Source organism: Rana temporaria, chromosome 5 (assembly GCF_905171775.1).
Source record: "Rana temporaria chromosome 5, aRanTem1.1, whole genome shotgun sequence".
Taxonomy (NCBI): Eukaryota; Metazoa; Chordata; class Amphibia; order Anura; family Ranidae; genus Rana; species Rana temporaria.
In genome coordinates, this window is record NC_053493.1 from 412,988,660 (window position 1) to 413,014,789 (window position 26,130).

Consider the following 26,130-nt stretch of genomic DNA (forward strand, 5'->3'; position numbering starts at 1 on the left):
TACAGTGAGGGGCTGAGGAGGGCCATTGGGAAACTCTATAATAGAAGTAATAAAAAAACAGCTTTATATGATCCCTGCACAGATTACAGTAATAAAGCATCATTAATCCTCCCAGCACAGATTACAGCAGTTTCATTACCTGACCTCTGTAATAGAGGTTATCACACTATTATATCACTAAAAAGATTAAAATACTTCTACATTCCATTATACTAATGACTTACATCATGACTGCTGCAAAATGCTTAATAGCATTGACACGGAGGCCACCAACTAGCCCGGGGATAGGCAACCTCGGCACGCCAGCTGTGGAATGTGAGGTCATTGGAGGAGTTCTTCTAGGGTGGGTGAGGGGCAGAGGACAGGTATTGGGGAACTCTGCCGTAGAGGTAATAAAATAACAACTCTACATTATCCCTGCACAGATTATAAAGTATTATTTATTTTCATTCATTAATTGGCCGTTGTAATAGATTCATCAATTTACCTCTGTAATAGAGAGATTATTGTTGGAAAAGTAACAGCAATCTGCTTACATACCTTACTGTGTATATGCATTATAGCTGTCTATGCCAGGAGGTGGCGCTGTAGTATAATAGTGTGCCATCTATGGTAAGGTAATCAGAGGAAGTACCATCCTTATTGTGTTATATGCACTTGTTTGTGTTCTCTTCCCGTTTCTAATGTTGTAAGAAAATGCTTTGATATCCTCCATGAAAGTAAAGGTATTGGGCTAGATTCAGATAAATCAGCGGATCTTTAGATCCGCGTAATCTATCTGATTTAAGATCAGCCGCCGCAAGTTTGAGAGGCAAGTGGGTAATTCACAAAACACTTACCTCCAAACTTGCGGCGGCGTATCTTAAATCCCCCGGCGGAATTCAAATTCCGCAGCTAGGGGGAGTGTAGCATTTAAATCAGGTGCGTCCCCGCGCCGATTTAAATGCGCATGCCCCGTCGCGAAATTTCCCGGCGTGCATTGCTCCCAATGACGTCGCTAGGACGTCAATGGTTTCGGCGTGAGCGTAACTTGCGTCCATCGGTTTTGTGAATCGACGTACGCAAACTACGTAAAAAAAAAAATTTGACGCGGGAACGACGGCCATACTTAACATTGGCTGCGCCTCATAGAAGCAGGGGTAACTATGTGCCGGGAAAACCCTTACTTAAACGTCGTAAAAACACTGCGTCGGGCCCGCGTACGTTCGTGAATTGGCGTATCTCGCTGATTTACATATTCTCGGCGTAAATCAGCGAGAACGCCCCCCCGCGGCCATTTTTAAATTTCAGTTAAGATCCGAACCTGTCGGATCTTAGGCATATCTATGCGTATCCCTATTGTGGCATCACCAGTACGGTATTTGTAAATTGAAATCATATCCCCTCTCAAGCGTCTCTTCTCCAGAGAGAATAAGTTCAGAGCTCCCAACCTTTCCTCATAACTAATGTCCTCCAGACCCTTTATTAGCTTTGCTGCCCTTCTTTGTACTCTCTCCATTTCCAGCACGACTGGTGCCCAGAACTGGACAGCATACTCCAGATGCGGACGGACCAGAGTCTCGTAGAGAGGGAGAATTATCGCTTTATCTCTGGAGTTAACCCCCTGCATGCCAATATTCTGTTAGCAGCAGCTTGGCATTGCTAAGCCCATCATCTACTAGGACCCCCAGGTCCTTTTCCATCCTAGATTCCCCCAGAGGTTCTCCCCCCAGTGTATAGATTGCATTCCTATTTTTGCCGCCCAAATGCATTATTTTACATTTTTCTACATTAAACCTCATTTGCCATGTAGTTGCCCCCCCCCCCCCATTAAATTTGTTCAGACCTTCTTGCAAGGTTTCCACATCCTGCATAGAAGTTATTGCCCTGCTTAGCTTCGTATCGTCCGCAAATTTAGAGATTGCGCTGCTTACCCCATCCTCCAGGTCATTTATGAACAAATTAAACAGTATTGGTCCCAGGACGGAACCCTGGGGGACCCCACTACCCACCCCTGACCATTCCAAGTACTCCCCATTTATCACCACCCTCTGAACTCGCCCTTGTAGCCAGTTTTCAATCCATGCACTCACCCTATGGTCCATGCCAACGGACCTTACATTGTACAGTAAACGTTTATGGGGAACTGTGTCAAATGCTTTTGCAAAATCCAGATACACCACGTCTACGAGCCTCCCTTCATCTGCTAATAATTATCACACCATTAAAACATTAAAAATACTTCTACAATCCATTATTCTAATGAACATCATGACTGCTGCAAAATGCTTATTAGCAATAGCATTGACATGGAGGCGACCAACTAGACTGAGGATAGGCAACCTTAGCACTTCCGCTGTGGAATGTAAGGGCAGGGGTTGACAAATTTGCTTGGAATCTAGGAGCCAGCTAAAAAAGTTAGGAGCCAGAAAACGCGCCCCGTCCCGACGAGCTTGCGCGTAGAAGCAAACACATACGTGAGCAGCGCCCGCATATGTAAACGGTGTTCAAACCACACATGTGAGGTATCGCCGCGATTGGTAGAGCGAGAGCAATAATTCTAGCCCTAGACCTCCTCTGTAACTCAAAACATGCAACCTGTAGAATTTTTTAAACGTCGCCTATGGAGATTTTAAAGGGTAAAAGTTTGTCGCCATTCCACGAGCGGACGTAATTTTGAAGCGTGACATGTTGGGTATCAATTTACTCGGCGTAACATTATCTTTCATAATATTAAAAAAAATGGGGATAACTTTACTGTTGTCTTATTTTTTAATTTAAAAAAGTGTAATTTTTTCCCAAAAAAGTGCGCTTGTAAGACCGCTGCGCAAATACGGCGTGACAGAAAGTATTGCAACGATCGCCATTTTATTCTCTAGGGTGTTAGGATAAAAAATATATATAATGTTTGGGGGTTCTAATTAGAGGGAAGAAGATGGCAGTGAAAATAGTGAAAAATAGTGAAAAATTACATTAGAATTGCTGTTTAACTTGTAATGCTTAACTTGTAATACCAACGGCCACCACCAGATGGCTCCAGCTTACAAATCTCCTGGTAATAACTTGTAATACCAACGGCTCACCACCAAATGGCGCCAGCTCACAAAAATGGAGCCCAGTGTAAGGGTATTGGTGGAGTTCTGCTGGAGGCGTGAAGGACTAAGGGGAACTCTGCTATAGAGGTAATAATATAACAGCTCTATAAAATCTGTGCACAGATTATAGTAATTAAGCACTATTAATCCTCAATTTGACGTTGCTGAATTATGGAGGTAACTCTTCGGGTCGAAGACATATCTTTACACCACATCCCTTAAAGTATATTGTTTCAGTCCAGTCATAGTATATTAGGATTATTATGGTGCCAAAACTCAATATTGTTTTTATATATAGTTTTATTTTGTATACATTAACATCATATTAAAAGATGCATTATCTATACACAACAGTTGGTTGTTTCTTCTGCACAGGCTACACTGTTTCCTCTATATGTTTCGCCAACAACGACTTCTCCTGGAAGAAGGTCGCCAAAATCTTTCTATATCAGCCAAGTTCTTGTCTATCAATAGGACTCCTTGTTTCTAATTAATGTGGTTGCTACTGGCTTTTTGTTATTGGAGCCATGGAGATGCCATTAGGACAGTGTTTCTCAATTCCAGTCCTCAGGCCCCCCCAACAGGTCAGGTTTTCAGGATTTCCCTCAGATGAAAAGGCTGTGGTGATTACTAAGGCAGTGAAACTGGTCAAATCACCTGTGCAAAATAATGGAAATCCTGAAAACCTGACCTGTTGGGGGGGGCCTGAGGACTGGAATTGAGAAACACTGCATTAGGATAACCCACACACGTGATATATGCTGTTGGCAAGATAGACCACTTACAGAGAGTGTCGTGTGTTGGGCAAGTCAGCCGCCTCCCTTCTCTCCTTTCTTTCTCATATGGGTAATTACTATTAACATACAGCAATACTGGGACTATACTGCTCCTTCTATGGTTTTCTAAATGCCAGTGTAGCCCCCTGGGGTTTAGTCATGGAGCTCCTCACCAAATTCCTTGTCAGGAGTGGCTACTGTGGATAGTTGTTAGAGATCCATTGATTTCTCCCCAAGTTTGGCCTTGCTGTACTTTTCTCTTCTGCCACTAGGTGGCCGGGCACTTGGTGGCATTTGATGTGAGAAGGACATTTCAAGGTCAAGTTATGGGTATTTGGGATATCTCAGCCAATGGGCAGGGTTTTTCTTGAATCCCCTAGCCTGCTGGGAGAACCTATATATTCGGGTGAGGTCCGGTGATCTTCGTTCTGTGCCACCGGGACGGCTGTCTGGGTGGACATGCATCATCTGCCCTGGGCTGCTAGGCCGGAGATTGGGCCTATCTTGGGGGCATTTGGTTGCCAGGCTGTGTGAGGGCCTATCATGAAGTAAGAGAGCAGAGCAAGGTTGGGATTGCGGCTTGCAGTCCAACATGAAGTGACGGTTCTGCGGGCCGAGGAAACTGTTGTGGTCGGAGGTAGAAACAAAGTCGTCACCACCAAGGGACCAACCACCTTTACCAGGAGCCACAGTGAGTAGCTGAAGCAAGTAACGGAGCAACATTCTCACCGAACGGACACGGTAGCGAATCGGGAAAACTTCAGGCGGTGATCAAGTTAGGGAACCAACCTGCGGAGACGACGCTTGCAGAGCAGCCTTGTGTGTCAAGCCAGGGACCGAGCAGGGGTGACGCTTAAAAAAGGTATCCGGAGTGCCAAGCTAGGGACCCAGCAGGGAAGCGGGGGTGAGACTTGTGGGAGATACCACCGCAAAAGCTTTGAAGAGCTCATAGATTTAGAGTCAGTGAATCAGAGGATCCAGTGAGAGACCAGAAGCTCAAGGGGGCTGAAGAACTACAAGTAGAAGTTGTAGTAAAGCTAAGTGAACTGCCCGGGTGGATACTTTTTAGATATCATCAATTACATCACACAGCTAGGGCTCAATTTCCCCGGCCTCCAACCATTATAGAAGATCCTATTGAGAGGCCACTGTCCCTGGGGGCACTGGAGAAACCCTTGTCCACCCTCTATGGTGCGCTCCTTTGCACTAGCTTGGTCAAACTGGAAAAACTGTGGGAACATTGGCAGGTAGACGTTCCATCTTTGGATAGGGAATCTTGGGATGGAAAGTTCGGAACATGGTCCCAAACTTGTATTCTCGTCTAGGGATAAATTACACAAGTCAAGTTTCTCCACAGGATGGACTACACCCCCTAAGAGCCTTGAGAGAATGTTCCCGCACCGTAACCCTAACTGCCCCCGCTGTGACCTTTACATAGGGACTTACATGCATATGTTTTGGGACCGTCCTGTCATAGTGTCATATTGGCAAGCTATTTTTGCCGAAATTAATCTTAGGCTGCAAATTAATCTGACCCCACCCCAGCATTGGCCTTGTTGGTGATCCCTGATGATTAGCAGAGTTCCCATCACTCCAAGTTACTTATAGATTACCTTTTATACTATGCTAAAAAGGCAATCCTACTTAAATGGGTTTCTTCATCTCCACCGACCGTCTCTGGTTGGGAGAGGATGGTGGATGAGGCACTCCCGTTATGTAGGATGATGTACTCGAACAGGGGGAGTGCTTGGAAATACAATAAGGTGTGGGCCCCCTGGACACTGACGTGAGGCAGGGCTGTCTTAATGAGAGGGCACACCTGGGCACTGCCCAGGGGCCCCAGCTGCATGGGGGGCCCCTGCATTTTCCCCAAAGCAGCTGGTCCTTGAGCCCACTCTGCCCTGAAATTGGGGGCCCCATGATGGCACTGAGAGTGATAGATACACAGGGGAGGCAGTCTGCCTTCTACCTACTTGATGTCTGTTTGTTCACCTGCACTGTCATCATTGTAGGGGACCCAGAGCATTACTTTGCCCAGGGGCCCATGATGCTATTAAGATGGCCCTGACGTGAGGTCTTCCGTTGGGTGATGGTAGGGGGTGTGGAGTTGTTTTCTGGTTCAGGGGGCAGCCCTCTGCCACTCTCTCCCCTCCCTCTTGAAGCCAATGTACACCGTATGCCATACCTCACAACCGTCCTGGATTTTGCGCGAATGTCCCGCGATTCCCGGTAAATCCCGCGAACACTAACATTGATTTCGCTGCACCCCACCTGGGATTACCGCGATTCGCGATAAATCCTGCGGTCCCGTTATTCGTGATAAATGCCACGGTCCCACGATTGGAGACAACCCCCCCCCCGCTCAACAACTGAGATATCCACCCCCCCGCTCAACAACTTTGATCCCGCCCCCCCGCTCAACAACTTTGTTCCGGTATGCGTATGCTGATACGATAAGATATAGCATACTAGCATACTGTCCTACTATGAAGTAGGAATGGTCGCCTTGCTCTTCAGTGAGTTGCAATAGTCAATTAAATGAAGAACTCAACAAATAACCTAGGCTAAAAAGGTACGGAGATTGTACATGTGTTCTTCACGGTTTTTGCATCTGTCTACTTTCCCTGTGTTACAAGTGGATTGTATAGTAATGGCATTGTCTGATCTGTGTTATACTGTATGTAATCTCCTTATTTGAATAAAGCACCTTGTTGTTAAAAAGCTGAGAGAACTGTTACGTTTGATTTCGGAACTGTTAAGTACTGTTGCCATAGCAGACAGCAGTGGCGCCTTGCTGGGGCCTTTCCCTGTATGGCGGTCTTCCTATTGAAGTCTCGAAGTCTGCCTATTTAAATTGCAACCACTTAAGGGTCTCCTTAGCTAGATTCAGTAACATTGCCGCAACTTTGCGGCGGCGTAGCTTAAGGAATTTAAGCTACGCCGCAAGTTAGCGAGGCAAGTACATGATTCACAATGTACTTGCCTGCTAAGTTACGGCGGCGTAGCCTAAAGCGGCGGGCGTAAGGGCGCCTAATTCAAATGTGTTTGAGGGGGGCGTGTTTTATGTCAATAGTGCTTGACCTTACGTTTTTTCCTTTTTTTTCGAACTGCGCATGTGCCGGGCGCCTACATTTCCCAGTGTGCATTGCGGCTAAGTACGCCGCACGGACCTATTGATTTAGACGTGGACGTAAACAACGTAAATCCCGATTCACGGACGACTTACGCAAACTACGTAAAAATTTAGAATTTCGACACGGGAACGGCGGCCATACTTAACATTACTATTCCAACTAGTGCCTAGCTCTAACTTTAGGCGGCCTATCTCTAACGTAAACGGCGTAAAAGTACTGCGTCGGCCGGGCGTACGTTCGTGAATCGGCGTATCTACTCATTTACATATTCTACGCCGACCGCAATGGAAGCGCCACCAAGCGGCCATCCGAAATATTGCAATCTAAGATAGGACGGCGCAAGCCGTCGTATCTTAGATATGTTTAAGCGTATCTCTGTTTGAGCATAAACTGAAACATAAGTCGGCGTAGATTCTGAGTTAGGTCGGCTTATCTACTGATAAGCCGGCCTAACTCTTACTGAATCTACCTATCCTGGCACTAACCCGTTTTCCCTTGCAAAATATAAAAAGGACTGTTAAAAAGAAATAAAACCTCTTTTGCATCCAAGAAGTGTCTGGCGCCCAATGACTTTCACCATCTTTGCACCCAGTATGCCTCACAACCCACTAGATATTGAAGGATGTCAGTGGTCCGTGGCCCTCAAAGGTTCTCATTAGACTGGAAGAGGTTAGAGATTCTGCTACACCAGATTAAAACACTTCTACATTCCATTGTACTAATGCGCGACATCGTGACACAACCAACTAGACCGGGGATAGGCAACCTCGGCACTCCAGCTGTGGAATGTGAGGTCATTGGAGGCGTTCTTCTAGGGTGGGTGAGGGGCTGAGGACAAAGTATTGGGGAACGCTGCTATAAATAAAAGGAGGTAGTAAAATAACAGCTCTATATGATCCCTGCACAGATTATAGTTATTAAGTAATCCTCTGAACACAGATTATAGCATTTTCATTACCGAACCTCTGTAATAGAGAGATTATCACACTATTATATCAAAAGATTAAAATACTTCTACATTCCATTATACTAATGAGTCACATCATGACTGCTGCAAGATTGCTCATTAGCATTGACATGGAGGCAACCAACTAGAACGGGGATAGGCAACCAACTAGAACGGGGATAGGCAACCAACTAGAACGGGGATAGGCAACCAACTGGAACGGGGATAGGCAACCAACTGGAACGTGGATAGGCAACCAACTAGAACGGGGATAGGCAACCAACTAGAACAGGAGTAGGCAACCAACTATAACAGGGATAGGCAACCAACTAGAACGGGGATAGGCAACCAACTAGAACAGGGATAGGCAACCAACTAGATCGGTATAGGCAACCAACTAGAACAGGGATAGGCAACCAACTAGAACGGGGATAGGCAACCAACTAGAACGGGGATAGGCAACCAACTAGAACGGGGATAGGCAACCAACTAGAACAGGATAGGCAACCAACTAGAACAGGGATAGGCAACCAACTAGAACGGGGATAGGCAACCAACTAGAACAGGGATAGGCAACCAACTAGAACGGGGATAGGCAACCAACTAGAACGGGGATAGGCAACCAACTAGAACGGGGATAGGCAACCAACTAGAACGGGGATAGGCAACCAACTAGAACGGGGATAGGCAACCAACTAGAATGGGGATAGGCAACCAACTAGAACGGGGATAGGCAACCAACTAGAACGGGGATAGGCAACCAACTAGAACGGGATAGGCTACCAACTAGAACGGGGATAGGCAACCAACTAGAACGGGGATAGGCAACCAACCAGAACGGGGATAGGCAACCAACTAGAACGGGGATAGGTAACCAACTAGAACGGGGATAGGAAACCAACTAGAACGGGGATAGGCAACCAACTAGAACGGGGATAGGCAACCAACTAGAACGGGGATAGGCAACCAACTAGAACGGGGATAGGCAACCAACTAGAACGGGGATAGGCAACCAACTAGAACGGGGATAGGCAACCAACTAGAACAGGGATAGGCAACCAACTAGAACGGGGATAGGCAACCAACTAGAACGGGGATAGACAACCAACTGGAACAGGGATAGGCAACCAACTGGAACAGGGATAGGCAACCTCTGTACTCCAGCTGTGGGTATTGGTGGAACTCTTCTGGAGGGTTGAAGGGCTGAGGGTGGTAATTGGGGAGCTCTTGCTATAGAAGCAATAAAATTACAGCTCTATAATATCTCTGCACAGATTACAGTATCGTTACGGGGGGGGCGCTGTACTGGGGGACAGACTGACCTGGGGGGGGGGGGGCTGTACTGGGGGACAGACTGGCCTTGTTTATTTAACCACACTCCTTAAGCTTCTCCTATTATTAACATAATTTGGTCACACCCACTGTTCGTCACGGGACACTACATGCGCTGCAATACTACTCTTCTTATGGCACCCAAAGGTGTCCCAAGTCTTTTACAATCATATCGTGTAAACTGCGGAAAAAAATAATAATTGCTGTGTGCCGCTAAAGTGTTCGGGTTTGGCTTGATGAGAAGGTGGCAACCCTAATCTGACCATGCATTTACAACACCCATAATATCAAATATCTTACAGCAGGGGTAAATAACCCCTTAAAAACACCAAACTATGGTCCCCATGGGAATTAATGGTGGCATCCTCCTAGTCCAACTTTCGGGATAGCTTCAAACTCCCTTTACCACTACTACCCCATATTTGCCTAATTACACATTCGCTCTGATGGATCTGGTTATAGAGGGCATGGACATCCCCCTCCTACGTTTGTGGGGCGATTAATGTACACAGCAGCTCTCAAAAAACACCCAAATACAAATGTGCAGTAAATGAATCAGAAAATTGTTGCGCTCTACTTTAAAGAACAAAGAGTATTTGTTCACAGCGTCTCCCCGCAGGGATGTAGTCCCAAGGGAGGGGGCGAGCACGCTGACTAACCCCCAGCCAGAACGGCTCGGGTGATGGGGGCAAGCTCACGGAGGAGGAACAGGAAGTGAGAAATTCAAAGACACAAAGAAAACACATTTTTAGAAGGGAAATCGAAGGAAAAGGTAAGTGAACCAACAATGCACTCACTTAAAAGGGGTTGTAAAAGGTAAAAACGTTTTTTCACTTTAATGCATTCTATGCATTAAGGTGAAAAAACATCCGAGAAATAGCGCCCCCCGCAGCCCCCCCGTTTATTTACCTGACCCCTCGAAAGTTCCGCGCCGTGAACGCGCAGGCTTCTCTGCCGGCTCATTCATTGGTTGATTGAAAGCAGCGCAGCCATTGGCTCATGCTGCTGTCAATCACATCCAATGACGTGGGGCCGAGTGATACAGTCAGCGGCTATGGCCGCCGGCTGTATCACGGAAGCGCGCCTGCAAGAACTCAACACCATGTGAGAGCATGACTGTGGTGAGCTCTTGCGGGGGGGGGAGCTGAGACAGCCGCCCAGGGACCCCAGAAGTTGTGGATCGGGGCCACGCTGTGCAAAACTTACTGGAGGCAAGTATAACATGTTTGTTATTAAAAAAATAAAAATTAACTTTAGTGATCCTTTAAAACAGGGGTGTCCAAACTTTTTTCAATGAGGGCCAGATTTGATGAAGTGAACATGCGTGAGGGCCGACCATTTTTGCCTGACTTTCTTTGAACCATTAAAATTTGGTCTAAGTGTGTTTGTTCGAGGCACTAGTACACGGCTCAACAAGAATTCTCCTGCCTTTGTGGCTGTGTGTGGTGAAGAGTTGAGTTTGGGGGTGTTATTTGTATCTATCTTATCTATCTATATATCTATCTATCTATCTATAGATCAGCCTCCCCACTGCCATGAATGCAGCCTCCCCACTGCCATGAATGCAGCCTCACCACTGCCATGAATGCAGCCTCCCCATTGCCATGAATGCAGCCTCACCATGGCCATGAATGCAGCCTCACCATTGCCATCAGTGCAGCCTGATCCATGCCCATTTTCAGACAGGGAGGGAGCGGGAAGAGTGCTAACAGATTACATGCAGGAGAATCTCCTGTTTTCTCGGCGGCCTCTTTAATACCAAGTCCTGCCTTCTATGATAGACAGAACAGTCGTCCAATGGCAGCCCAGGAGACAGAACTTCATAGTACAGATGCCACTGAGTAAACGCTTGTTATGCCCCCTCCCTGTCCCCTCTGAGATAGCGCCGGTAAATACAGTATATATCATTAGCAGCCCGGGGGCCACAAAATATATATATATCCAAATTACCAGGGGGGCCACATTAAACCGGAACAAGGGCCGCATTCGGCCCGCGGGCCGGACTTTGGACATGCCTGCTTTAAAAGGAACCAATTTAGAAAATAAAAAACAAACCTTTGCAACCCCTTTAAGGTGAAAAACATTCTGTGCTGCAGCTCCCCCCCCCACATTATTTTTCTCACCCAAGCCTGCTGTCTCTCTCCTCATTGGACAGATTTATAGCAGTAAGAGCCATTGGCTCCCGCTGCTGTCAATCAAATTCAGTACATGGGAGCTGGGGACGGGGCCGCGGTCTGTGTCGATGCGAGCCAGCGCGGGTTCCCCCCAGGGAAAGTAGCTTTCCGTGGGGGGGCACCCGATGAAGAGAAGGGGCCTGGAGGCCGGCAGGAGTCACCCGATGAAGAGGAGGGGCCTGGACACGTCGGGGCACCTGATGAAGAGAAGGGGCCTGGATGCCACCAGGGCACCCGTTGAAGAGAAGGGGCCTGGATGCCGGCGGGGCACCCGATGAAGAGGAGGGGCCTGGACACCCGATGAAGAGAAGGGGCCTGGATGCCGGCGGGGCCCCAGATGAAGAGGAGGGGCCTGGATGCCGGCTGGGCACCCGATGAAGAGAAGGGGCTTGGATGCCGGCGGGGCACCCGATGAAGAGAAGGGGCCTGGATGCCGGCGGGGCCCCCGATGAAGAGGAGGGGCCTGGATGCCGGCGGGGCACCCGATGAAGAAAAGGGGCCTGGATGCCGGCGGGGCACCCGATGAAGAGAAGGGGCCTGGATGCCGGTGGGGCACCCGATGAAGAGGAGGGGCCTGGACGCCACGGGGGCACCCGATGAAGAGGAGGGGCCTGGATGCCACCGGGGCAGCCGATGAAGAGGAGGGGCCTGGGTGCCACCGGGGCAGCCGATGAAGAGGAGGGGCCTGGATGCCACCGGGGCACCCGATGAAGAGGAGGGGCCTGGACACCGGCAGGGAACCCCAGAAGAAGAGGATCGGGGCTGCTCTGTGCAAAACCATTACACAGAGCAGGTAAGTAATATGTTTGTAATTTTTATTAAAAAATAAAAAATAAAATAAAAAACACACAGCAAACATAAAAAGGAAAAAACAGAGCAACCCCATCCAGGGGTGCTGGGATGTTCTATAGTGCCCTACATAAGAAATCCATAGAAGGTGTCACCGTCTCTTTCATCGAGGAGAGAAGAAAAAGAATAAAAATAGAGAGTGCTTCATCGCCAGGGGACCTCGGGGCTTCCATTACCGGAGTCGGCTTTTACGTTTATCGGAGGTTGAATAATGCATCCAGCTGCACTATAAAGGTGGTACACTTATCCCAGGGGTCCAATTCCTGTCATTATGCTTTTAAATGCGAGTACCTTCATTTAATCCAATAAAAACACTCAGCAGTCTTCCATTATGGGGCATCTTGTGTTTGTTTCATATGGGATTAATAACAGACAGGGCCATGAAAAAGTATTCATACCCCTTGAAATTCTCCACATTTTGTCACGTTACAACCAAAAAACGTAAATGTATTTTATTGGGGTTTTATGTGATAGACCAAAACAGAGAGTCACATAATTGTGAAGTGGAAGAAAAATGAAAAAAAGGTTATCAATTTTTTTTTTCAAATAAATATGTGAAAAGTGTGTGGGGGGGCATTTGTATTCGGCCCCCTTTACTCTGATACCCCCTAACTAAAATCGAGTGGAACAGATTGCCTTCAGAAGTCACCTAATAGAGTCCACCTGTGTGTAATTTAAAGCGGGGGTTCACCCTTAGAGGGCACTTTTCCCCCTTAGATTCCTGCTCGTTATTACTAGGGGAATCGGCTATTTATTTTAAAATATGTGCAGTACTTACCCGTTTACGAGACGCATCCTCTTCGTCGCTTCCGGGTATGGGCTTCGGGAATGGGCGTTCCTTCTTGATTGACAGGCTTCCGAGAGGCTTCCGACGGTCGCATCCATCGCGTCACGATTTTCCGAAAGAAGCCGAACGTCGGTGCGCAGGCGCAGTATAGAGCCGCACCGACGTTCGGCTTCTTTCGGCTACGAGTGACGCGATGGATGCGACTGTCGGAAGCCTCTCGGAAGAATGTCAATCAAGAAGGAACGCCCGCTCCCGAAGACCCATACCCGGAAGCGACGGAAGAAGATGCAGCTCGAAAACGGGTAAGTACTGCACATATTTTAATATAAATAGCCGATTCCCCTAGACCGAACGAGCAGGAAGCTAAGGGGAGATTTTTTTTTTTTTTTTAAATGGGTGAACTCCCGCTTTAATCTCAGTATAAATACAGCTGTTTCATGAAGCCCTCAGAGGTTTGTTAGAGAACCTTAGTGAACAAACAGCATCATGAAGGCCAAGGAACACACCAGACAGGTCAGGGACAAAGTTGTGGAGAAGTATAAAGCAGGGTTAGGTTATAAAAAAAAATCTCCCAAGCTTTAAACATCTCGCGGAGCTTCGGTTCAATCCATCATCCGAAAATGGAGTATGGCACAACTGCAAACCTACCAAGACATGGCCGTCCACCTAAACTGACCGGGCCGGACAAGGAGAGCATTCATCAGAGAAGCAGCCAAGAGGACCATGGTAACTCTGGAGGAGCTTCACAGCTCAGGTGGGAGAATCAACTATTAGTGGTCTCTCCACAAATCTGCCCTTTATGGAAGAGTGACAAGAAGAAAGACATTGGTGAAAGAAAGACATAAGAAGTCCTGTTTGCAGTTTGTGAGAAGCCATGTGGGGAAGGGGACACAGCAAACATGTGGAAGAAGGTGCTCTGGTCACAGGATACCAAAATTTTTCTTTTTGGCCTTAAAGCAAAAATCTATATGTGGCAGAAAAGGAAACACTGCACATCACCCTGAACACACCATCCCCACCGTGAAACATGGTGGTGGCAGCATCATGTGGTGGGGGTGCTTTTCTTCAGCAGGGACAGGGAAGCTGCTCAGAGTTGATGGCAAGATGAATGGAGAGAAATACAGGACAATCTTAGAAGAAAACCTGTTAGGCCTCGTACACACGATAGGTTAAACAGAGGACAACGGTCTGATGGACCGTTTTCATCGGTCAAAACCGATCGTGTGTGGGCCCCATAGGTTATTTAACCATTGGTTAAAAAAAAGCCAACTTGCTTTAAATTTAACCGATGGATTTCTAACCGATAGGTCAAAACCGATCGTTAGTAGGCACAACCATTGGTTAAAAATCCACGCATGCTCAGAATCAAGTTGACGCATGCTTGGAAGCATTAAACTTCGTTTTTTTCAGCACGTCGTTGTGTTTTACGTCACCGCGTTCTGACACGATAATTTTTTTAACCGATGGTGTGTAGGCGCGACGGACCATCAGTCAGCTTCATTGGTTAACCGATGAAAACGGTCCATCAGACCGTTCTCATTGGATGGACTGCTCGTGTGTACGCGGCATTAGAGTCTGCAAAAGACTCCACCAGGACAACGACCCTAAACATACAGCCAGAGCTACAATGGAATGGTTTAGATCAAAGCATATTCATGTGTTAGAATGGCCCAGTCACAGTCCAGACCTAAATCACATTGAGAATCTGTTGCAAGCAGTGGTGGCTGGCGCTCAATATTTTGGGGGGTGGCAAACAAACCTCCCCTCTCCCTTGCACCACCGCCACCCCCAAACCCCCCCCCCCATGGGAGATGGACAGGATGGCGGCCTTACCTTAGGACTTTAGGAGAAGGAGATATCGTGGAACGAGGGGTGGGGCTGCTGCTTCTCACTCCAGCCAAGGGAAGTGGTGGGGCTTTTCCTCACGGCCAAGGCTGTTGCTTCTCCTCCCGAACAGGAGAGGAGCACTGTACCCTGAGCCCACTCAGTTGTGTGACAATAGAAAATTAATATTCGCTATTGTCTTCTCGATTCTCCTTCAGAACAGGAAGTGGGTCCTGAGACCCAATTGAGCCAGGAGTCCTAAGGCCGCATACACACACGATCGGTCCATCCGATTAGAATGGTCTGATGGACCGTTTTCATCGGTCCAAACCGATCGCGTGTGGGCCTGTAAGGGGTTAGCTCGGTAGCGGGGTGTGTGACCCCCTGGATGGGTTCACTTCACACTGAATTTATACAGACAGGCAGTCGAAGACGGTTGAAAACAAAGATTTTGGTTTATTCTTCCATCTTGCTGGAAACAAGTGCAAGCATCAAAACAGCATAAACAAAATCAAACATAAAATAAACCCTGGCCACTTGGGGCATCTATCTTCACCACACAGGAACCTATCTAGGGAGTCTGGCACAGCCTAGTGCTGGGCAGACACTGCTGGTCATACAGTAGAAAAACAAAAAGTCTTTTTGATTTTTATCACACAGAAAAATCAATCACCTCCTCATATCCTCAGAAAACTTTCAGCTACTGCTCTCCTTACTCACAAAGCCTCAGGATGCAGCAAATCAGTGGTAATCCTCTTGATTACTTATAGAGGCCTTAATTGCCTCATTCTGAACAGCTGAAGTTTTCCAACGCCCTTAGACCTTTTCTGGCTACTTTTGCAGCCGACGCCTAATAACAATTGGTGTATTGCGTTTCGCAATACAAGCATTTTTTTGGTTGAAAATTCTGACTCAGTTTGCAAGTGCGAGCAGGATTCAAGCCACAGCGGTGTGCAGTACTGCATTTGGCTTGAGGTACGGGGGCGCCGAAGCCGAACGGAGCCGTTCAGAAAATACTCCATTCCTGAGCCTTTCTGAGTTTAGCCAAGCTATCCCCGAGCCTTTCCCAAGGCTCTTCGGCGCCCCCCCCCCCCCCCCCTGGCCACATGCTGTACTGCATACAATAGAAGTCAATGTGAAACAAATTACCTTTATTTCCATTAACTTCTATGGGGAAACTCGCTTTGATATGCCAGTGCTTTGGATTACAAGCATTCTCCTGGAACGAATTATGCTCCAAGGTTCCACTGTACAATATTTATATAGCGCCAAGAGTTTGGCAGCACTTTACAATATAAAGGGACACAAAACAATTGAATACAGGAGGGTCTGGAGGAGGACCCTTCCTACTTGGAACAGGAAAGCTGCCCACAAGAGAGCCAGGAGGCTCAATGTTTTGTTGATTTGTATTGATGGTGAGAACCCCCTCCCCCCCGCGTGGGAACACATGGTCCATGTGAACTTCTGTGTTTCTTTTAAATAAAAGTGGGCAGAAATGTCCTGAAAACGATATCTGACGTGTGGGAAAATCACCTTTTTGGCAATGGCATTGACCTAGGAAACCCCCGACGTGTCACACCATGTACAATGATGAATCGTGGCTTCTTTTCATTTCCTGTCTAACTTGCTGATGTATCGATTATTTGTTACTTCTTTTCTTATTAGTTCCTGTGATCGCTAATCCTCAGATGTTAACCACTTCCATACCGGGCACTTACACAGCTTCCTGCCCAGGCCAATTTTCAGCTTTCTGCGCTGTCGCACTTTGAATGACAATTGCTCGGTCATGCTACACTGTACCCAAACAATTTTTTTATCATTTTGTTCCCACAAATAGAGCTTTATTTTGGTGGTATTTGATCACCTCTGCGATTTTTATTTTTCTGCGCAACAACTAAAAAAGACCGAAAAGTTTGAAAAAAAATAAAGTTTTAAATTTTTTTGTAATTACCGTATTTATCGGCGTATACCGCGCACTATTTTGCCCTGAAAATCAGGGCAAAATCGTGGGTGCGCGATATACGCCGATACCCGCTTTCCCGCCAACGAGTTTTGAATACTGCGCCGGCATATACCGAACGCAGTACACTCGTGTAACTTCGGGCAGTCTCGGCGCCTCTCGCACTGACGTCCTGAGCGTACAGGACGTCACGCGACAGTTGCCGAGCCTGACCGACGTTACAAGAGTGTACTGCGCTCGGTATATGCCGGCGCAGTATTCAAAACTCGTGGCGGGAAACGAGCGGGGAGGACGCGAGGACGCCGGACCCGCCGGAGAGGACGCCGGACCCGCCGAAGAGGACACCCGACCTGCCGAAGACGGACGCCCGACCCGCCGAAGACGGACGCCCGACCCACCGAAGCGGACACCCGAAGCCGCAGATGGACGCCGGACCCGACGAGGCCGCAGATGAACGCCGCGCAAGACACCAAAACTGTAAGTACAAAAAAACAAAAAAAACTTTTTTTCCACAGGAATTCGGGCCACTTTGGGGGTGCGCGGTATACGCGGGAGCGCGTTATACCGCGATAAATACGGTAAGTACGTTTTCTTTTTTAATTAGGGCACCGATGAGGTGGCACTGATGGGCACCGATGAGGTGGCACTGATGGGCACTGATAGGCGGCACTGATGGGCACATATGGTTGGCACTAATGGGTACATATGGGTGGCACTGATGGGTACATATGGGTGGCACTGATGGGTGGGCACTGGGCATGGATGGGCACTGATGGACACTGAGGGGTGGCACTTATTTACAATTTTTCCAATCAATGCCCATGTTGCCAGTCAGTGCCCATTTGTGGGCACCGATTGGCATCTATTGTGCATATTTTTTACATGTGGATGGCCATGGGGGATGAACCTGGCCATCCCCATGTTTCCTCCAATCCCTGGTGGTCCTGGCGGCTTCCCTGTGGTCTAGTGTGGGCAACCGAGGGGGGGCTGCGCTGATAAACAATCAGCGCGAACTCCCCCCCCTGTCAGGAGAGCCGCCGATCGGCTCTCCTCTACTCGCGTCTGTCAGACGCGAGTGAGGAAGAGCCGATCAACGGCTCTTCCTGTTTACATCGTGGTCAGCCGTGATTGGACACGGGGTAAAGAGCCTCCGCCGGAGATCGGAGATGCAGGGTGTCAGACTGACACCCCGCACCACCGATCGCCGCGCTGCGTGCCCCCGCGGTCGCGCGCCGACATGAAATCCTGCAGGACGTCAATAGACATCCAGTCAGGATTTCACAACCACTTCCCGGACGTCAATTGTCCATTTGCCCGGGCGGGAAGTGGTAAGGTGAAAAAACGTGCGCCTTTACAACCCCTTCAGGGGCTTCCAATAATATGTTGACTGCTGAACCACATTCAAAAAAGATGGATCTAATATTCAAGCCTATAGTTTTAGCCATAAGCAAGGAAGCAAACATAAATACTGTACATGGCGATGCGTTCAAAAATAATTGCTCTGTGTAGCTGGGGAGAACAATACAATTTGTATGTTTTACTAAAAGGGTGGGAACTAGCTAGCTAAAGTGTCTTTGAAGTCAAATCTTGATTGAAATGCAAAATACTTGTTTACGTAGTTGTCAATTCCAAGGCTGACCAGGCCTTCAAAAGCCGAGTTAGTATTCTTTGCAAATGAAGGTGGAAATATAGCCTTTGGACACAATCAAGACAATTGTTACACAATATGACATCGGAGCCGGGTTGCAGGTCATCACCTGGACTAAACCAGGGGCACAACACTTAATTTGTGTAGCGCCCTGCTCCTGATGACAGGCACCATGTCAAATTTAGAGGGCGTCTGAGCCGATAGTTTGGCTTAGCTTTGTTAATTAACCAGTTGCCGACCGCCCACCGCAGTTTTACGTCGGTAGGTTGGCTCTCCTGCGCGAGAGCACGTAATATAACGTCGGCTCTCGCGCGGGCCACTCCTGTGCGCGTGCCGGGCGGGCACGATCGCCACCGGGCAGACGCGATCACTCGTTACAGAGCGGGAACCGGGAGCTGTGTGTGTAAACACACAGCTCCCGGTCCTGTCAGGAAGAGAAATGCCTGATTGTCTGTTCATACAATGTATGAACAGAAGATCAGTAATTTCCCCTAGTGAGGCCACCCCCCCTACAGTTAGAACACACCCAGGGAACATACTTAACCCCTTCCCCGCCCCCTAGTGTTAACCCCTTCACTGCCAGTGGCATTTTTATAGTAATCTAATCCATTTTTTTTATAGCACTGATCGCTATAAAAATGCCAATGGTCCAAAAAATTTGTCTAAAGTGTCCGAAGTGGCCGCCATAATGTCGCAGTACCGAAGAAAAAAAAACGTTGATTGCCGCCATTACTAGTAAAAAAAAAATATTAATAAAAATGCCATAAAAATACCCCTTATTTTGTAAACGCTATAACTTCTGCGCAAACCAATCAATAAACGCTTTTTGCGATTTTTTACAAAAAATATGTAGAAGAATACGTATCGGCCTAAACTGAGGAAATTTTTTTTTTTTTGGGGGATATTTAAAGCGGATGTGCCACGGGGAAAAAATATTAAAAGCCAGCAGCTACAAATACTGCAGCTGCTGACTTTTAATATTAGGACACTTACCTGTCCTGGAGCGCTGATCGCAGCAGAGCACGAGCGATCGCTCGTCTCTCTGCTGCTCCCCCCTCCATCCACGCTCAGGGAACCAGGAAGTGAAGCGCTGCGGCTTCACTGCCCGGTTCCCTACGGCGCATGCGCGAGTCGGGCTGCGCCCGCCGATTGGCTCACACGCTGTGTGCTGGGAGCCGAGTGTTCCCAGCACACAACGGGCGACAGACGGGATGTGACGGAATGCCCGTCTTTCGCCCGTAGCGTGTGGCCGGAAGTGGGTGCAAATACCTGTCTTTAGACAGGTGTCTGCACCCCCCTCCCCCCTGAAAGGTGTCAAATGTGACACCGGAGGGGGGGAGGGTTCCGATCAGCGGGACTCCACTTTAGGGTGGAGAACCGCTTTAATATAGCAAAAAGTAAAAAATATTCATTTTTTTCAAAATTGTCGCTCTATTTTTGTTTATAGCGCAAAAACTAAAAACCACAGAGGTGATCAAATACCACTAAAAAGAAAGCTCTATTTGTGGGGAAAAAAGGACGCCAATTTTGTTTGGGAGCCACATCGCACGTCCGCACAATTGTCAGTTAAAGCGACGCAGTGCCGAATCGCAAAAAGTACTCTGGTCTTTGGGCAGTAATATGGTCCGGGGGTTAAGTGATTAAGGCAAAATCAGCCTCTGTTCCGTCTATGGCTGTGCTGGAGGGATTTCCCTTTGTTTGCCTCTAGGTGGCGATTCCGCCACAGGCCAATGTTGGAACTAAGGCAAGCCATGATGTATTGGGTGTCTTTACTCAGGAACAGCCCAGTGGGGGGTGGTCTCCCCCCGCTGGGCATGCTGGGAAAGGATACTTAAGGGGCAGACACCATTTTACTGGGGGCTTTTCTTCTCCTCGTGGTAGGTTTCGTGTGATTATTTAGCCTCGGGCCATGCTGGCCCGAGGCTGTATTTCTGCCTGGTAGGCCCAGTGATCCTGACTGGGGCCTACGCTTTGGAGGTGATCCTGTGCTGTCTGTCCTGCGGGAGGAAGCCACTCAATGGAGGAAGCCAGGGGAGGACCTGTCTCAGAAAGGACTGAGCGGAAGGCTGGTACTTTGGGAGAGGCCTGGTAACCTATTGAAGGATGCACCGTAGCCTACAACACCTTACAGTGTGCCGGGTTGGCTTAGGCCGCGTACACACAATCGGTCAAAACCGATGACAACGGACTGAAGGACCCTTTCATCGGTCCAAACCGATCATGTGTGGGCCCCATCGGTCAGTTATCCTTCGGTCTAAAAATTTAGAACTTGCTTTAAAATTTAACCGATGGACTGATAACCGATAGGTCAAAACGGATGGTTAGTATGCAAAGGCATCGGTTAAAAACCCACGCATGCTCAGAATCAAGTCGACGCATGCTTGGAAGCATTGAACTTCGTTTTTTTCTGCACGTCGTTGTGTTTTACGTCACCGCGTTCTGACGCGATCGGTTTTTAACTGATGGTGTGTAGGCACATCAGACCATCAGTCAGCTTCATCGGTTCACCGATGACAACGGTCCTTCGGACCGTTCTTATTTGATGGACTGGTCGTGTGTATGAGGCCTTAAAGGCTCTAGAACTGTAAGGCTGGATCTCCAGGTATCAAATCCTGTGGCAGAGGATTCCGGAATCCCTCATCTGAACTTGCAATCAGTCTGTGGCAGAGACTGAGATTATTCTTGTCCGTGCATTGTCTTGGCTTCTAGGCCAGGTGAGAGGGGCCTATCCGGGTGAGCAATACCCAAGAGAAAGTGGTGAGTGTGTGACTGAGTGTGTGACTCACTGTGAAAGTGGTGAGTGTTGCGCACTTTTTTGCCCTGAAAAATCGTGGGTGCGCGGTCTACGTCGATACCCGCTTTCCCGCGCCGAGTTTTGAATACTGCGCCGACATATACCGAGCGCAGTACACTCGGGTATAGTCGGGCAGTCTCGGCACCTTCCGCGCTCACGTCCTGGACGTACAGGACGTCAGCGCGGGTAGCCGAGCATTGCCGACAATACACGAGTGTACTGCGCTCTGTATATGTCGGTGCAGTATTCAAACTCGGCGCGGGAAACGAGCAGGGAGGACGCGAGAACGCCGCAGAAGGGCGCCGGACCCGCCGAAGAGGACACCAGACCCGCCGCAGAAGGACACCTGAAGCCGCAAAAGGACACCCGAAGCCGCAGAAGGACGCCGGACCCGCCGAAGAGGACACCCGAAGCCGCAGACGAACGCCGGACCTGACGAGGCCGCCGTTGGACGCCGCGTAAGACACCAAAACTGTAAGTACAAAAAAAACTTTTTTTCCACAGGATTCGGGTCAACTTTGGGGGTGCGCGGTATACGTGGGAGCGCGTTATACCGCGATAAATACGGTAGATGACCGATAATAGAGCAGACGGGGTCCCACATTTGGCAAAGGGAAATGTAAAAGGCAGGCAGGCATACCATCAGCCCAAGGGGGGTATAGTCTCCAACCAGTGCGCAGCATCCCTTGGGGAGGTGAAAAACCAAATTGTTTCCCCATCTACCACCCGCAGGTTTTTGTATATATATATATACATACACATACACATACAGTACAGACCAAAAGTTTGGACACACCTTCTCATTCAAAGAGTTTTCTTTATTTACATGACTATGAAAATTGTAGATTCACACTGAAGGCATCAAAACTAAATATAAAAATAAATAAAATATATTTCATATTCTAGGTTCTTCAAAGTAGCCACCTTTTGCTTTGATTACTGCTTGGCACACTCTTGGCATTCTCTTGATGAGCTTCAAGAGGTAGTGACCTGGCGCAGCACCCCATCACTCTCCTTCTTGGTCAAATAGCCCTTCCCCCGCCTGGAGGTGTGTTTGGGGTCATTGTCCTGTTGAAAAATAAATGATGGTCCAACTAAACGCAAACCGGATGGAATAGCATGCCGCTGCAAGATGCTGTGGTAGCCATGCTGGTTCAGTATGCCTTCAATTTTGAATAAATCCCCAACAGTGTCACCAGCAAAGCACCCCCACACCATCACACCTCCTCCTCCATGCTTCACGGTGGGGACCAGGCATGTAGAGTCCATCCGTTCACCTTTTCTGCGTCGCACAAAGACACGGGGGTTGGAACCAAAGATCTCAAGTTTGGACTCATCAGACCAAAGCACAGATTTCCACTGGTCTAATGTCCATCCCTTGTGTTCTTTACCCCAAACAAGTCTCTTATGCTTGTTGCCTTTCTTTAGCAGTGGTTTCCTAGCAGATATTCTACCATGAAGGCCTGATTCACACAGTCTCCTCTTACCAGTTCTAGAGATGTGTCTGCTGCAAAAGGTGGAAGAACCTAGAATATGAAATATATTTTCAGTTGTTTCACACTTATTTGTTATGTATAATTCCACATGTGTTACTTCATAGTTTTCATGCCTTCAGTGTGAATCTACAATTTTCATAGTCATGAAAATAAAGAAAACTCTTTGAATGAGAAGGTGTCCAAACTTTTGGACTGTACTAATATATATACATATACACACACATACATATAATCTATCTATGTATAGAGATATATAATATATCAGTGGACGATGAGAGTAGGGCAGAGGTTGGTGTCAGTAGTTAATTTTTTTTATATATTTGAAAATGTTATTTTTTACAAAAACTTTTTTTATTTTTTTTAGGCAGGCTTTGGTAAAATATCAGGGGTCTAAAGAGACCCCTAATGTCTTTCTTTTTGAGACAGCGAAAGGGTCTGAGGACAGAGATGCCCCAATCCCTTTCTCTGCAGCCAGGCATTAGGGGGAATCTGCACAGCACAGCATCATTAGGGTGTGCCCAGGCACAGCTGGCACACACCTATGACCAGCTGGTTGTTGCAGCACCACCCCAATTGCTCCAAACTTTCCCCTGGAAGGTGTGTGATGGTACTGATACATAACTACTGACTAATGTCTATGGAGATAAGGACAAGGCGGAGGGGGGGGGGGGGGGGGATATGCGGGGAAGATGAGGAATCTTCTGGGTGCGTCTAATTGTGTGATATCAGACAGGCCCAGACGTCTCACCAGGACCTCACATGCCCCTCTCTGGCCTCAGATGCTTTATACTGTATGTCAGCAACACCAAAAATGTATGCGAGACGCGCCTTCAAAACATGACGGGGGTTGTGTGTGTTTTGGATAAATGAGTTGCAAAACAGCAATTTAAAGTCCAACACCCAATCAGCCAATCAGCAAAGTCATACATTCCTTTATGAACAGTGCAACGTTTACACTTCTGCTATCCGTCTATTGACAAAACAACTGAACATACTGAAGTTTTATTATATATATACACACACACACACACAGTATATACACTGTACATATAGATATCACTGTATACAAATATAATGTGTAGAGCGTGGTCGTGACAAACAAGGATTTCTTTTGGCAATATTTTCTTATGGAACTGAAGTTATTTTCCCAGATGTGAAACAGGAAAGAGAGAGGAAAGAGAGAAGAAAGAGGGAGAGGAAAGAGAGAAGAAAGAGAGGAGAGAGAGGAAAGAGAGAAGAAAGAGAGGAGAGAGAGAGGAAAGAGAAGAAAGAGAGGAGAGAGAGGAAAGATAGAAGAAAGAGAGGAGAGAGAGGAAAGAGAGAAGAAAGAGGGAGAGGAAAGAGAGAGGAAAGATAGAAGAAAGAAAGGAGAGAGAGGAAAGAGAGAAGAAAGAGAAGAAAGAGATGAGAGAGAGGAAAGAGAGAAGAAAGAGAAGAAAGAGAGGAGAGAGAGGAAAGAGAGAAGAAAGAGAAGAAAGAGATGAGAGAGAGGAAAGAGAGAAGAAAGAGAAGAAAGAGAGGAGAGAGAGGAAAGAGAGAAGAAAGAGAAGAAAGAGAGGAGAGAGAGGAAAGAGAGAAGAAAGAGAGGAGAGAGAGGAAAGAAAGAAGAAAGAGAAGAAAGAGAGGAGAGAGAGGAAAGAGAGAAGAAAGAGAGGAGAGAGAGGAAAGAAAGAAGAAAGAGAAGAAAGAGAAGAAAGAGAGGAGAGAGAGGAAAGAGAGAAGAAAGAGAGGAGAGAGAGGAAAGAGAGAAGAAAGAAAGGAGAGAGAGGAAAGAGAGGAGAAAGAGAGGAGAGAGAGGAAAGATAGAAGAAAGAGAAGAAAGAGATGAGAGAGAGGAAAGAGAGAAGAAAGAGAAGAAAGAGAGGAGAGAGAGGAAAGAGAGAAGAAAGAGAAGAAAGAGAGGAGAGAGAGGAAAGAGAGAAGAAAGAGAGGAGAGAGAGGAGAGAGAGGAGAGAGAGGAAAGAGAGAAGAAAGAGAGGAGAGAGAGGAAAGAGAGAAGAAAGAGAAGAAAGGGGAGAGAGAGGAAAGAGAGAAGAAAGAGAAGAAAGAGAGGAGAGAGAGGAGAGAGAGGAAAGAGAGAAGAAAGAGAAGAAAGAGAGGAGAGAGAGAAGAAAGAGAAGAAAGAGAGAAGAAAGAGAAGAAAGAGAAGAAAGAGAGGAGAGAGAGGAAAGAGAGAAGAAAGAGAAGAAAGAGAGGAGAGAGAGGAAAGAGAGAAGAAAGAGAAGAAAGAGAGGAGAGAGAGGAAAGAGAGAAGAAAGAGAAGAAAGAGAGGAGAGAGAGGAAAGAGAGAAGAAAGAGAGGAGAGAGAGGAAAGAGAGAAGAAAGAGAGGAGAGAGAGGAAAGAGAGAAGAAAGAGGAAAGAGAGAAGAAAGAGAGAAGAAAGAGAGGAGAGGAAAGAGAGAGAGAGAGAGAGAGAGAGAGAGAGAGAGAGAGAGAGAGAGAGAGAGAGATAGAAGAGGAAGAGAGAGAAGAGGAAGAGAGAGACGAGGAAGAGAGGGAAGAGAGAGAAGACAAAAAAAAAAAATATGAATAAAAATGCAATAAAACCATCTCCTATTTTGTAAACGCTATAAATTTTGCGCAAACCACTCGATAAACGCTTATTGCGATTTTCTTTACCAAAAATAGGTAGAAGAATACGTACCGGCCTAAACTGAGGGAAATTTTTTTTTTTTTTATATCTTTTTGGGGGATATTTCTTATAGCAAAAAGTTTTGTTTTAAAATCGTCGCTCTATTTTTGTTTATAGCGCAAAAAATAAAAACCGCAGAGGTGATCAAATACCACCAAAAGAAAGCTCTATTTGTGGGGAAAAAAAGGACGCCAATTTTGTTTGGGGGCCACGTCGCACGACCGGGCAATTGTCAGTTAAAGCAACGCAGTGCCGAATCGCAAAAACTTGCCGGGTCCTTTACCTGCGTTTTGGTCCGGGTCTTAAGTGGTTAAACTCTTTGGGGAACTAGCTCCTTTCAAAAACACGAGTTTGGTGGGGGGGGGGGGGTTCTGCCTGTAACCGCATATGCCTGAAAACTTCTGAAAAATCCATAGTGTGCATGTTAGCAACCCATTGGCAGGGGTTTAACCACTTCCATACAGGGCACTTACGCACCTTCCCGCCCAAGCCAATTTTCAGCTTTCAGCACTGTCGCACTTTGAATGGCAATTGCGCGGTCATGCTACACCGTACCCAAACAAAATTGGCGTCCTTTTTCCCCCACAAATAGAGCTTTCTTTTGGTGGTATTTGATCACCTCTATGATTTTTTTTTTGCGCAACAACTAAAAAAAGACTGAAAATTTTGATGGGCACACATAGGCGGCACTGATGGACACACAT

At 47.3% G+C, this 26,130-nt stretch overlaps 1 protein-coding gene across 1 annotated transcript in view; it reads right to left on the reverse strand.

Moving 5' to 3' along the window:
* Nucleotides 1-26,130, reverse strand: part of NRBP2 (nuclear receptor binding protein 2) — a 177,985-nt gene that overhangs the window by 130,040 nt on the left and 21,815 nt on the right. The gene's annotated exons all lie outside the window — the stretch shown is intronic.